Genomic DNA, 12,189 nt, shown 5'->3' with positions numbered 1-12,189 from the left:
TAATGATCTACAATTTGTAATTTTTGACATTTTTAAATTCAAGGACCCAGCTCTCTTAGAATAATAATGAGGAGCTAAACAAGAGTTTGTTATCTTTCACTTTTTGCATGACTATACCTACATAATAGTACTATTAGAGTTTAAGAAGCAATTTATAACTCACTTTTCCAGAGAGGAAGATGGAAAAAGAGAAGGATAGAACAAGAAGGAAGGTAGGGAAGAGAAAGAGAAAGACTGAGACAGAGAGACAAAGAGAGACAGAGAGAGAAAAGCAAATTTCACAAAAGGACAACGATATTTTCCAGTCAAGATTTGATATAGGCCTCCAGGCCTATATAGGCCCACCAGGCCTCCAGCATCCCTTTTCTCTGCAACCTGCAGATCCAGGGAAGCATTCTCTTTGTTAACCTTCCTTGGCTTCCTTCCTCCAAGAGAAAGTCCACAGAGAAAAAAACTATATTAACCCAAGCCCCAGTTGTAGCCAGAGGTTAGACTGACCCAGCGAATCAAAGACTAAACTATATCATAAAAGGTTAAGAAGAGGCCAAAGAGAAGGCTTTTATTCTAGTTGTCCATATATTAGTGCAATAGACTTGGGGTCAGGCACCTTTCTGAATGGGGGAGTTTGGGGATTCTAATCACTCCAAGTGAATGAATTATTTTTGTTACCAATAGGGGAACATTCAAGCCAAAGAAGAAAGCAGATCCAATGCTGGGCATGAAATTAAATTTTCCAGGTAGCAGTAAGTAATTGATACCACAGGGTGACCTCTGCCCAAGGCAGATAATTTCAAACTACAGAAAATAGCAGCAGGGCCAACTCTACCATGTGACCCTCAAAATCTAAGCTTTAAAAATAACAAAGGCTAATGACTTTTCCCTCTCTATAAACGTTAACTGTTGTGGTTACCTTTGTCCCTTTGACCTTCCTTCCAATTCAAAAAAACTGAATCACTTTTATGAATTTTTATGGGAATTCATCCACCTGAGACAGAGAAAGGAAAATCACAACAGAACAGATCAACTGTTGGTTGGTCTTCAGTTTAAAATCTCTCTGAAAATATCCTCAAGCAATCTAGACAGGGCTTTAAAGAAAATAAAATACTAGTCTAAATTGAAAAAAAATTATGATGGTATCTTATCTCATTGGCCTATAGTGGTGGTGGAATCAACTGCCTCTAGGATTCCATCCAAGGCATCTCTTTCTGTGGCAGCCCTTCTCTTGCCTGTTCCTTTGATCCCTATAAAGAAAAGGGTCAGATTCTCCTCTTGGTGAGAATTACCTACTTCCAGGTGAGACTGAACCCAAGGATGGACAGTTAGTTGCCTATCTATGCTGGTGCACCAGCCTCATTCAAATGAATTTGCCCTAGACACAATTTCTAATTGTGGTTTAGTTCAAGGAAAAATCACTGATATTGTAGACCAAGATTCAATTCCTGCCTTTGATACTTTGTATATGTGGGACCTAAGTCTCAGTTTCCTTCCTCTATTAAATAAGAGTGTTGGATTAGGCGGTTTCTGGAGTTCCTTCCAGCTCTGGGTTTATAATCCTCTGGTCCTCTTAGAGGACCAGGCCTTTGTCACCTCAGTAGTAGGATTGTAGACAAGTCACTTCTCTAAAATGGGAATGATGATATTAAAACTACATACTATATATATATATATATATATATATATATATATATATATATATGTTATTGTGAGGAAAGCACTTTATAGACAAGTCCTATGTAAAATTAACCTATTATTAAACAGACCAGAGAAGTATCATATTCCAAGAGCTTTCTTATCACTCCTTTTGAAGATTCAGAATTGACTTTCTATAGCATCTACCAATCAACATAAATTCAACCATTTTGTTGATTGATTGATATAGAAACAAGGCTAGCTGTCCTAGTCAGAAATTAGTTGTTACTCTCTGCCCTATTATTTGAAAGAAAAATCAGGCCTTACTTTAGATAACAGATCAGTATTATAAATATAGCCACTGAGAGGAATTGTGCGCATGTCATTAGGAATTGTTCAGAAATTAAATAATCCTGGATATTCATATCAGGGTCTATTGTTATTCATTCACTACTTGACACTGAAGTAGTACTATCTCCCAAATTAGGATTATTGAAGTTCAAAGAAGAATTAAAAAAAATAATCAATATAGCTATTTCAACCATAAATTATGTGACTGCAGAAAAAAGAGACTAGGAAATTACAGCTGCATGAGTCAACTTAGATTTTAATCAGATTTTTCATTCCAATTTTAATTAACGTACTTGACATAGAAAAATGACTATTAGAAAAACTGACTTGCAAGAAAAGCTAGGAAAAAAGTTAATTAGGAAAAAATATATCTCCAATATATTAAGATTCATGGCATATGTTAAGGCAGGTACCAGAAAAGGTTTTAATGAATATTATAATGTATAGTAGTTTTTCCCTTTTGAGACATTTGAAAAAATATATGTGACATGTTTCCCCTTTCTGTATACTGACATGGACAAAAAACCACTCTGGATTGCTTAGCTTTCTCACTTCTTTTTCTCAGCTTAAAGTCTGTTGGTTGCAAATCTGATTTTTCTTACAAATAATAGGGCAGAGAGTAACTGATTTCTGGCTGGAACAGCTAGCCTTGTTTCTATATCAATCAAGCAATAAAATAGATGTCCATCAATTGGGGAATAATTAAACAAATTGTGATCCATAACTGCAATGGAATGCATTATATGCTGTAAGAAAAGACAAAAGTAATTAATGCAAAAAAAAGTGTGAAAAAAGCTTATTTGAACTGATGCAGAGTAAAATAAGCAGAGCCAAGAAAATAACATACACAATGACTAGAATAATGAAAATGGAAGGAACTATAACCCAAAACAATAAAAAGTATAATTACCAAGAAGGAGAATGGTCCCACAAAAGAGATAAGAAAAGACAATTCTTCCTTTCTCCCACCCCTTGTTTACAGAGTTTTACCATAGGTATATTTGCATTCCACAGGTATCATTGTATATCTTTTCAGATCATTCTGATGGATTGATGGGTTTTTGCTGATTATTTTGTCTCCCCCCCCCACTCTGCTTTAAATGTATTCTTTGAGTGGCTTTCTAGGTGGGGGTCAGAATACTGGGAGAAATTTTATTGCTGTAACAATAAAATATATCAATAAAATTTATTTCAAAAAAATGCAAAAAGTCTATTCAATCAATCAACAAGGACTTAGAATCAGATGGGTCAGATTCAAATACCACCTCTGCTACTTATTACTTTGTGACCTTGAGCAAATCATTTAACATTTCAGGGTTTCAGTTTCCTCATTTATAAAATAAGAGAGTTAGATTAAAGTACTTCTATGATTTTATTATAATTCTGTATTTCATATAAGTTACACACTATTATTGTACATTATATGTCATATTATTACATATTTTTAGGGGGTTTTTTTGCAAGGCAAATGGGGTTAAGTAGCTTGCCCAAGGCCACATAGCTAGGTAATTATTAAGTGTCTGAGATCAGATTTGAACCCAGGTACTCCTGACTCCAAGGCTTTATCCACTACACCACCTAGCTGCCCCTGTTACATATTATATTAAATATTATATGTTATATATATTAAGTTCCTTCTAGCTCTAACTCTATGAACTCAAGTATCTTTATTAAGCATCTACTGTTTATATGGGCTCTATGGAGGCCAGAAAAAACAGTATAATACATATAATTCCTGCTGTCAAGCACTTTCCATCTTATTAGAGAGATGCTCCATCGATTTTCAGGTAGCCATCTTGTTCCATATTCTGGTTCTGACTACAAGTATAGTAAAGAGGATCAGGGAGAACTGGAATAATTGGAATAGTTAGAAATCAGTAGATTGAAGAAAATAGGACTAAAGCTTTGCCTAGAAAGATTAGTGAGATTTTGAAAAGCAGAAGAATAGGGAAGGATTGGAACTATGTAATCAAAGAGAAGAGATATTGAAATAAACTTGATTGGAAGAAAGAGAAGGTACATGTGTCAGAATAGAGAAGAATAATGTTGAATGGTTGGGTGGTCAAGTTAGTTGTGGTAGAGCATTATTTTAGGTTTTTGAGAGATTAGAAATAGGTATATGATGGAAAATGTAGCAATAATCTGGAAGGGAGCTGATGAAAACCTTGACTAGGATGACAGTAGCCTTGAGACAAGAGAGAGGAAAGAAAAAAATTAAAGATACATTTCAAAAGGATGAGACTTTGGTGACACCTTTGTAAGTGTAACACATCTGACACATGTACAAACCACCTCACATATCATCTCTATACATGTAGAATATAGGAAGCTTTTGGAAGAGTCATAATGATGCATAATAGAAGGACCTTGGAGCATGTGTGGACATTTGGTAACTGGTTCTAGTAGGCTAACCATGTGATTAGGAGCAGAAACCTGTTCCATTGACTGACTAATTAGTGCTTATGTCTCCTCCAAAAACTGGTGTTAAGAGTTATTCAAGTGGATAAAACTGTCTGGAGCCAGGATAACTCATCTTCCTGAATTCAGATCTGGCTTCAGTCACTTACTAGCTTCTGATCTTGGGCAAGTCATTTAACCCTGTTTTCCTCAATCCGTCACCAATAAAATGAGCTGGAAAAGAAAATGGCAAACCACTCCAGTATCTTGCCAAGAAAACCCCAAATGGAGTCAAGAAGAATCAACCTGAATGCAACAACAATTTTTCCTGCATTTGGTACAGCTTCTTAATTTTGGTTCTTCTCTTTCATTCCTTTACTGATAGCATCTGGTGAGAAAATATGGTTTAAAAGGGACAGGTCCTTTGGATCTCAGTTTGAAAAGGCCATCTGTACACTGAAGATAGGCAATTGCCTGAGGCACTGAATTTTTAAGTAATCTTTCTTGGGTCACATAGATAAATAGGATATGATAGGACAAAGCTGTCCCTGAAACCTGATTGATTGACCCCCAGTTTCCCTGATTCAGTAACTTTGTGACTAAGGCAGGAATTATCAAATACATGGCTGATATGGCCAATTTGTTTTTTGTGCCTACAAACTAAAAATGGCTTTTTACATTTGCAAATAAGGTTTTATTGTACTTTAAAGAGGGGATCCAGGAGCAGAAAAATTCCCAGTCATATGTATGTCTTCTTTGCCTTACAGCTATGGGATGTGATTAATACTTCAAGTCACCATTCCTTGTTGACCTAGTGATCAGACATTTATGAAACTGGAAAAGGGGAGAGACAGAGAATCTAAGTGTTATTGCATCCTTGTTGCATGCTCTTGTTTTGTTAGCGACTCCTTTGCTAAATGATCAGTGACTTGTTTGTGCCTTATTAAGTTCCATCATTGAACTTGAACTAAGAGTGAACCAACATAATAGCTGGACCTCTGAATGAAATAAAGAAGGAGAGAGAATGAAAAGGAGATATGGGGAGGGAGAGAGAGAGAGAGACAGACAGACAGACAGAGTCAGATAGAGACAGAGAATTAAGACCAACACTATGCTGGGGATTTAAATATAAACAAGACCATTTTTATCTAAAAGGTGATTACATATTAATTGGAGGGAAACAACACATAAAGGGGAGTTCAACAAGGAATCCTCATAAAGGGATAAAATGACTGGTGAGGAGATAGAGGATCCTGAATAATGAATGACTAGACAGTGGTCCAAATCTTCTATGAAATGATAGTCAGAGCCTACTTCACCTCATGTGAAGGATTCTCCTGGGTGGGAAGGGGTCTACTAGTAAAGTGGGGTAGAAGTCCATATAGAAAAGTGAATCTATCCCAAGTATTAGAGATAGATCTTGAACACAGGTCTTGTCATCTTCAAGTTATATCTCTTCATTACAGAATGGTGCCTCTGATATGAAAGGCAGTGTGGTGCTGTGGGCAGAGTGCTCACCTGAAAATCAGAGCCCTTCTCTTCAATCCTAGGCTGGGTGAATTATTCTGTGACTTCTGACAAGTTTCTTAATCTATAAAATGAGAGATCTTAGAATCAATCATATATTAAGCTCAAGAGATTGTAAGAGGTCATAGTCTAAATCTTTCCTATTACAAATGAAGAAACTGGGTGTCCAAGGTTAAATGGAAATTAAACATAGAGGCAAGATAGAATCTGCCATCAGAGGCAGCACTCTGTCTTCCATACCCCAAGGAGATTGATTAGATAAACAATCTCTCCCTCCCCCTCTCTGTCTCTCTGACTCTCTGTTTCTCTCTGCCTTCCAACTCTCAATTTATAATTCTACCATAACAATATTCAGGGATCCCTACTCAGCCCAAAATCAGCATCACCAAATTCCAAATCAGCCCAATATGAAACCCCAAAGGAAATGAGTGTTAGTAAACCAAATGGAGGTGGTCTTGGATCCCAGGGCATTCCTCATGCTGGATATTTAAACTTGGAAATGATGAGATTATCTACAGATTGACTTGTGGATTTCTGGTCCATATGAATTGAAGCTTGATAAATTCTTTTCTAATTAACCTTTGTCCCACTGCCTGTATAATTAAGCAGGCGCCTGCTGCAACTGTCTTTTTTGAGGTAACTATGACCTTCTGCTCATGCAAGCTGGGTCTGAGGGTGTTACAAAAAAAGAAAGAAAAGAGAAAAAGGGGAAAAAAAGATTCTGTATCTAAATTGAAAATGAGAGGTTTGGTGGATGAAAGAAGAAAAGAAACAATTATTTTGCCCCTTTTGTCTGCCTGAGCCCTCACCCTTTGAAGCCACTGTGAAGTATAGTAATTATATGAGTGAATTCTTTCTTTACCTCCCTGCTCCAGCCCCCACCTTCAACAAAGCCTGAACAACCATTTGAAAAGCAAAAAGAATCTGTCAAGCCAGTGATTTGGAGGCATGGAGAATTCTCTAAGACTTGTCTGAACTCAATTCAAAGGAATTTTCTGAGGGTTTTTGTGCTTTTTTACTAAACTCAGTTAATGCAGTTTGTAAAAATGAATGAGGTTTAATTTAACTAATGTAATCCTAATGTAACAACAAAAGAGCTAACCTCCAAAAGAGCAGACCTGGGTTCAAATCCCCCTTCTGGTACCTATAAGCTATAATATCCTGGGTTAGTCACTTACCATTTAGGTATTCAAAGGTTAACAAACCACCTTTTATGTTTTTTTAATTCTTTGTTTAATTTTCCTTTTGCTTTTCAATTCACTGTAATTTGGGTAATATGCAACATTCCCTTTTTCTATATACTAGTTCCTCCCTTGATTTCAGAGCTACCACACTTGAGGTTTCCTTCTCTCTGTAACTGGTCTTTCCCTGCGTCCTTCACTGACTCATGCTCCTTTCAGTCATTTGATTCTCACAACCTAACTCTTGTGAGGTCCACACTGCTGGTCTTACCTCTATTTTACAAATGAAGAATTGAGATTGGAAGAGATGAAATAATCTGTCCAGAGGCATATACATTGAGTCTTGCAGAGTGTTTGTTAGGCAACCTTAATAAATGCTTGTTTGTAATGTTTTATAAGAAACCATAAATGGTTAGACTCTAGAGAAGCATGGAATGACTTACGGGATCTGATGCTGAGCAAAGGGAGTAAAACTAAGAGAACAATGTACTCATCAAAAACAACATCGTATCCTTCAAAAAAGAAAAAAAAACAACATTGTAAAATGAACAACCTTGATGGAAGCAGCTACTTTCCACAGTCCACTGAGCTAAAACAATTAGACTGGCTATGGACTATATTATCCTCATCCAGAGGAAGAAAAACAAAACAAAACAACACACACACCACACACACACACACACACACACACACACACACACAAACCAACTCTTCAGAATCTGATGAGCACTTTATAAAAATTATCTCTTGTGTATCTATTTCCCTTAATCCTAATTCCTCATACCAATAATGGCTAATCTGTAAACATGTTTATAAAAATGTATATGTACAATGCTCACCTGACTGTTTGCCCCTGAGGAGAGGGGGCTGGGAAGGAAGGGTGGAAGGAAGTTTTGTAACTTATAAATATACATGTGCATATCAATGAAAATGAATAAATAAATGTTAAAATATAAGTGCTTGTTGACTGACCCCCCCCACTGAAGTAGGCTTCAAAGCCAAGTCTTCCTGACTATCCACTATGACATACCTATAAGCTCAAATGTTAAACACAGAACTTAGAAATTATGCAGATGTATTTGAGAAGGGAAAAAAGGCAATTGAGGTTTGCATTACTGGTGAGGATCAGCTATACAATTTACCTAATTGCCAGATCTTTCATTCACCTTAAACCATTCTGCCCAGATCAAATTAGGCTAAACTAGGTGCTCTGATTTTTCCATGAGATGTGTATTAGGGAAACTTTTAAAAAATCAAAGAATGTTAGAAATAAAAGAATTAACTCATAGGATCATAGACTTTAATCTGGATACCTACTCTAATCACCCTATTTTATAGAATAGGAAACATAGGAAATTCAATTAAATGACTTCCCCAAAAGAAAATGGTGGATCTAGAATTTGGATTGTTAAATTGGATCATAGCTTTAGAGCAGGAAGTGATCTTCCTGAGGTCAGCTAGTCTAAAACCTCTACATAAGGAAACTATATGTGGTTTGTCAAAAATATTGATTTTTATCCTTTGTTCTCAAAGAAGACCAAGAAATCAGGGAATAAGTGAGTTGGATTTAAATGAGGAGATGCTGTGCAAAGTCACCAGCCTCAGTCTCTCCTCTGGAGTCATCTGGGTCCATTGGCCAGATATGGATCAAGGCAACTGAAGATGGCCCTGGATGCAGTGGAAGACCTTGGCTTTTTAAAACTGTCTTTCCCAGATCATAGTTTGACTGAGGCAATACCCACTTAGTTTTATTAAAATTAGCTTCGAGAGTGATAAAGCAAAGAGGCCAAGAATGACCACTTCTAAAAAAGAAGGGGGGAAAAAGTGTTTGGAGGGTAAGACCCTTAGGATATCTCAGAGTCAAAGGTCACACAGACAGTAAACATCAGAGGAAGGATTTGAACGCCAAGTCTTCTGACTTCACAATATCATACTAGCTCCTGCCCCAAAGATTCTGACTTGTTCCATTCAATATACTATCCTGTGTTCATTTTAGAGTTCAGGAATCTGAGGCCAAAGAAGCTAAAGATTCCATTACAATATATCAGGAGTACATAAACTTAGGGCAGCTAGGTGACACAGTCAATAGAATGCTAGACTTAGAACCAAGGAGTCTCATCTTCCTAACTTCAAATCTGGCCTCAGACTTTTACTAACTGTGGAGCCTGGGCAAATAATTAAACCTTATATGCCTCAGTTTCCTCATCTGTAAAAATGAACTAAAGAAGGAAACATCAAACCACTGCCAAAATATCTTTGCCAAGAAAATCCCAAATGGGGTCAACAAGAGATGGATATAACTGATACAGCAATAAAAAACATAAACTTAAGCTGGTAACTTAAATAGTTCCTCAATTATTCCTCTATTCTAACCTTATCAATTCTATGTCTTATTTCCCATAGAGGCTATTATTAATCTGGTTTTCTTTCTTTTCCCCTCAAAGTCCCAATCTTCTCAGAAGCCCTCCCCACTCTCTTCTCTTTCTCCCTAGTCATAGTAAAAGCAAATGCCCTTACAAAGTCCATTCCTTTGATGCCATTTCCTTCCATCTTCCTCCCTGACTCATCACAACTGCTCTTCATAAGTTTTCCATCTTTGCCTCACTCTACATTTTCTCTTACCCTTCTGCCGATAAACATATTCAATTCTCCCTGACCCTTAAAAAAAAATTAAAAGGTCTTCTTACTACCATGTACCTTTGCTTTCCTTTTGTAATTTTGTCATTTTATTTTGCAATCTGGTTCCTGTCTCTTTCCTCCATCACCATGGCAATTAGGTGGCACAGTGGATAGAGCACTGACTTTGGAGTCAGGAGAATGAGAGTTCAAATCCAGCTTCAGGCACTTGACACTTAGTAGCTGTGTGACCTTGGACAAGTCACTTAACCCTGATTGCCTTACAGCCAGGACCATCTCCAGTCATCCTGATACATATCTGGTCACTGGACCTAGATGACTGGGAGAAGACAGTGAGGCTGGTGACTTAGCATAACATCCCCTCATCCAAATCCAATTCATGTCCTTGTCATGGCAACACCTCCCTGAAGTCAGTCTTCTTCGAGAATGAAGGACAAACATCATCATCACTATTATTGAAGTCACACTTTCCCAGACCCCTGAGAACTTTCTGTTCACAAATCCAAAGGTCTTCTTCTCCCTTGTATTTATTTTTCCAATTCTTTGTAATTTGGATACTGCATAACATTTCCTTCTTCTGTATTGGGAGGCTAGGTAGTACAGTGGATAGAGCACTGCCTTGGAGACAGGAAGATCTGAGTTTACATGTGGCCTCAGACACTTGACCTAACTATTATGTGATCTTAGGCAGTCACTTAATCCTGATTGACTTGCATCCAGAGTCATCTCCAGTGACTTTGATTCATATCTGGTAAATGGATCCAGATGGTTCTGGTGGCACACAGCATCTCCTTACTCAAATCTAGTTCATGGCATCACCTCCCTGATGTCACAATCATCTTCAAGAATGAAAATAGGCTTCAGAGGGACCACACTCTTTTGGTTCTCTTATATCTTTAACTTGTCTTTCTCTGACTTCTTCACTGACTTATTCTCCTTTTGGTTTCTTACTGTGTATGTGTATGTTTCCCAAGATTCTGACTATGGTCCTCTTCTCCTTTATAATTAAACATTTTCCATAGGTTTATCCACCCCTGTGATTTTAACAATTAAGTCTATGAAGATGACATCTAAATCTTTATCTCCATTTAGGACCCATCATCTGCGTCTTGGGTTGACATCAGTGACTGCCTTTAGAACATCTTGGTCCCGGTGTTCCACCAGTGACAAGTTCAAAATCAATCTTATGATCATTCTGTGTTACCCTCCTCCCTCTGACTTGACTTTTTCTATCATATGTCTCCAACTCTTGGCATAAGCTTTCACTCTTCCTTCTCCCTTCACCTCTCATAGCCAATCCTAACCAGGTTTGATGATTTCACCTTCACAACATCTGTTCTGCTTCTACCTTTCTATTTTTATTGTTGTCATCCTTATATAATCTCTCATTATCATCCACCCAGACCACAGCAATACCCTTTTAAAGAGTTTTCCAGCCTCCACACTCTTCTCTGCTCATATTTGTTCTTCATACTATTGTCAGAATAACCACTTGCATATATAGTTGGTCGTCATTACTCAGCTCAACAGTATTCAGTAGCTTCTGTTTGCCCCTTTAGTGTTGGACAATTACTTTGCCTGGTATTAAAGGACATTGAGACTAGCTTTTCCCTGCCCCAATTAAATTTTTTTTTTTGTTATTCTAAACTTGACAAACAACAATAAACATGAACATTTCCACATACAAAAAAGAACAGAAAAAGAGCATTACATACAAAACCACAAAATTTTGGTTACCCAGAGACTGCATTTTAAAAAGTATATAATTAATTCAATATGTTAGTTCAAAAGCTATCATACTTGTCTGTGTCTCTCTCTGAATTTATTTCTCATAACTACTCTGCATTTCTAAAATGTTTGATTGATGTTCTTCTCTGCCTATAGAGGCATCTAGGTAGCTCAGGGATAGAGGTCTGGATCAGGAGTCCAAAAGATCAGAATTCCAATCTAGCCTTAGATACATACTAGGGGCTTGATGTTGAGAAAGTTATTTAACTTCTGTTTGCCTCAGTGTCCTCCATTGTAAAATAGCGATAATAACATCACCTAACTCCCAGCATAGTTGTAAAGGTCAAATGAGATATTTGTAAAGTGTTTGGCACCATGCCTGAGGCATTAGCTGTACAAATGTTGCTATTATTTATTCTTTTTCTTCATCTTGTTTTTGGCACTATTGCTACTACTTTCCAATGAGCCCCCCAAACACACACACATATATACCCCATCTCAAGTAAAAACCTTCACTGTAACAAAAAGCAAAGGCCAACAGAAAAAAATCCACATATTAGTTGTCTGACAAAAATGTCCGTCTCATTGTGCACACCTTTAGTCTATCCCTTCTCTGTCAGGACGTAGGAAATATGATTCATCATCAATCTTTTGGAGTCAGGCTTGGTTATTCCTTTGATCATAGTCCTTCTGTCTTTTAAAGTGGTTTTTTTTTAATGTTATAGTTCTTGTATAGATT

The sequence above is a fragment of the Macrotis lagotis genome, chromosome X (assembly GCF_037893015.1).
Source record: "Macrotis lagotis isolate mMagLag1 chromosome X, bilby.v1.9.chrom.fasta, whole genome shotgun sequence".
In the NCBI taxonomy this organism is placed as follows: domain Eukaryota; kingdom Metazoa; phylum Chordata; class Mammalia; order Peramelemorphia; family Peramelidae; genus Macrotis; species Macrotis lagotis.
This window is presented reverse-complemented; position numbering follows the sequence as displayed.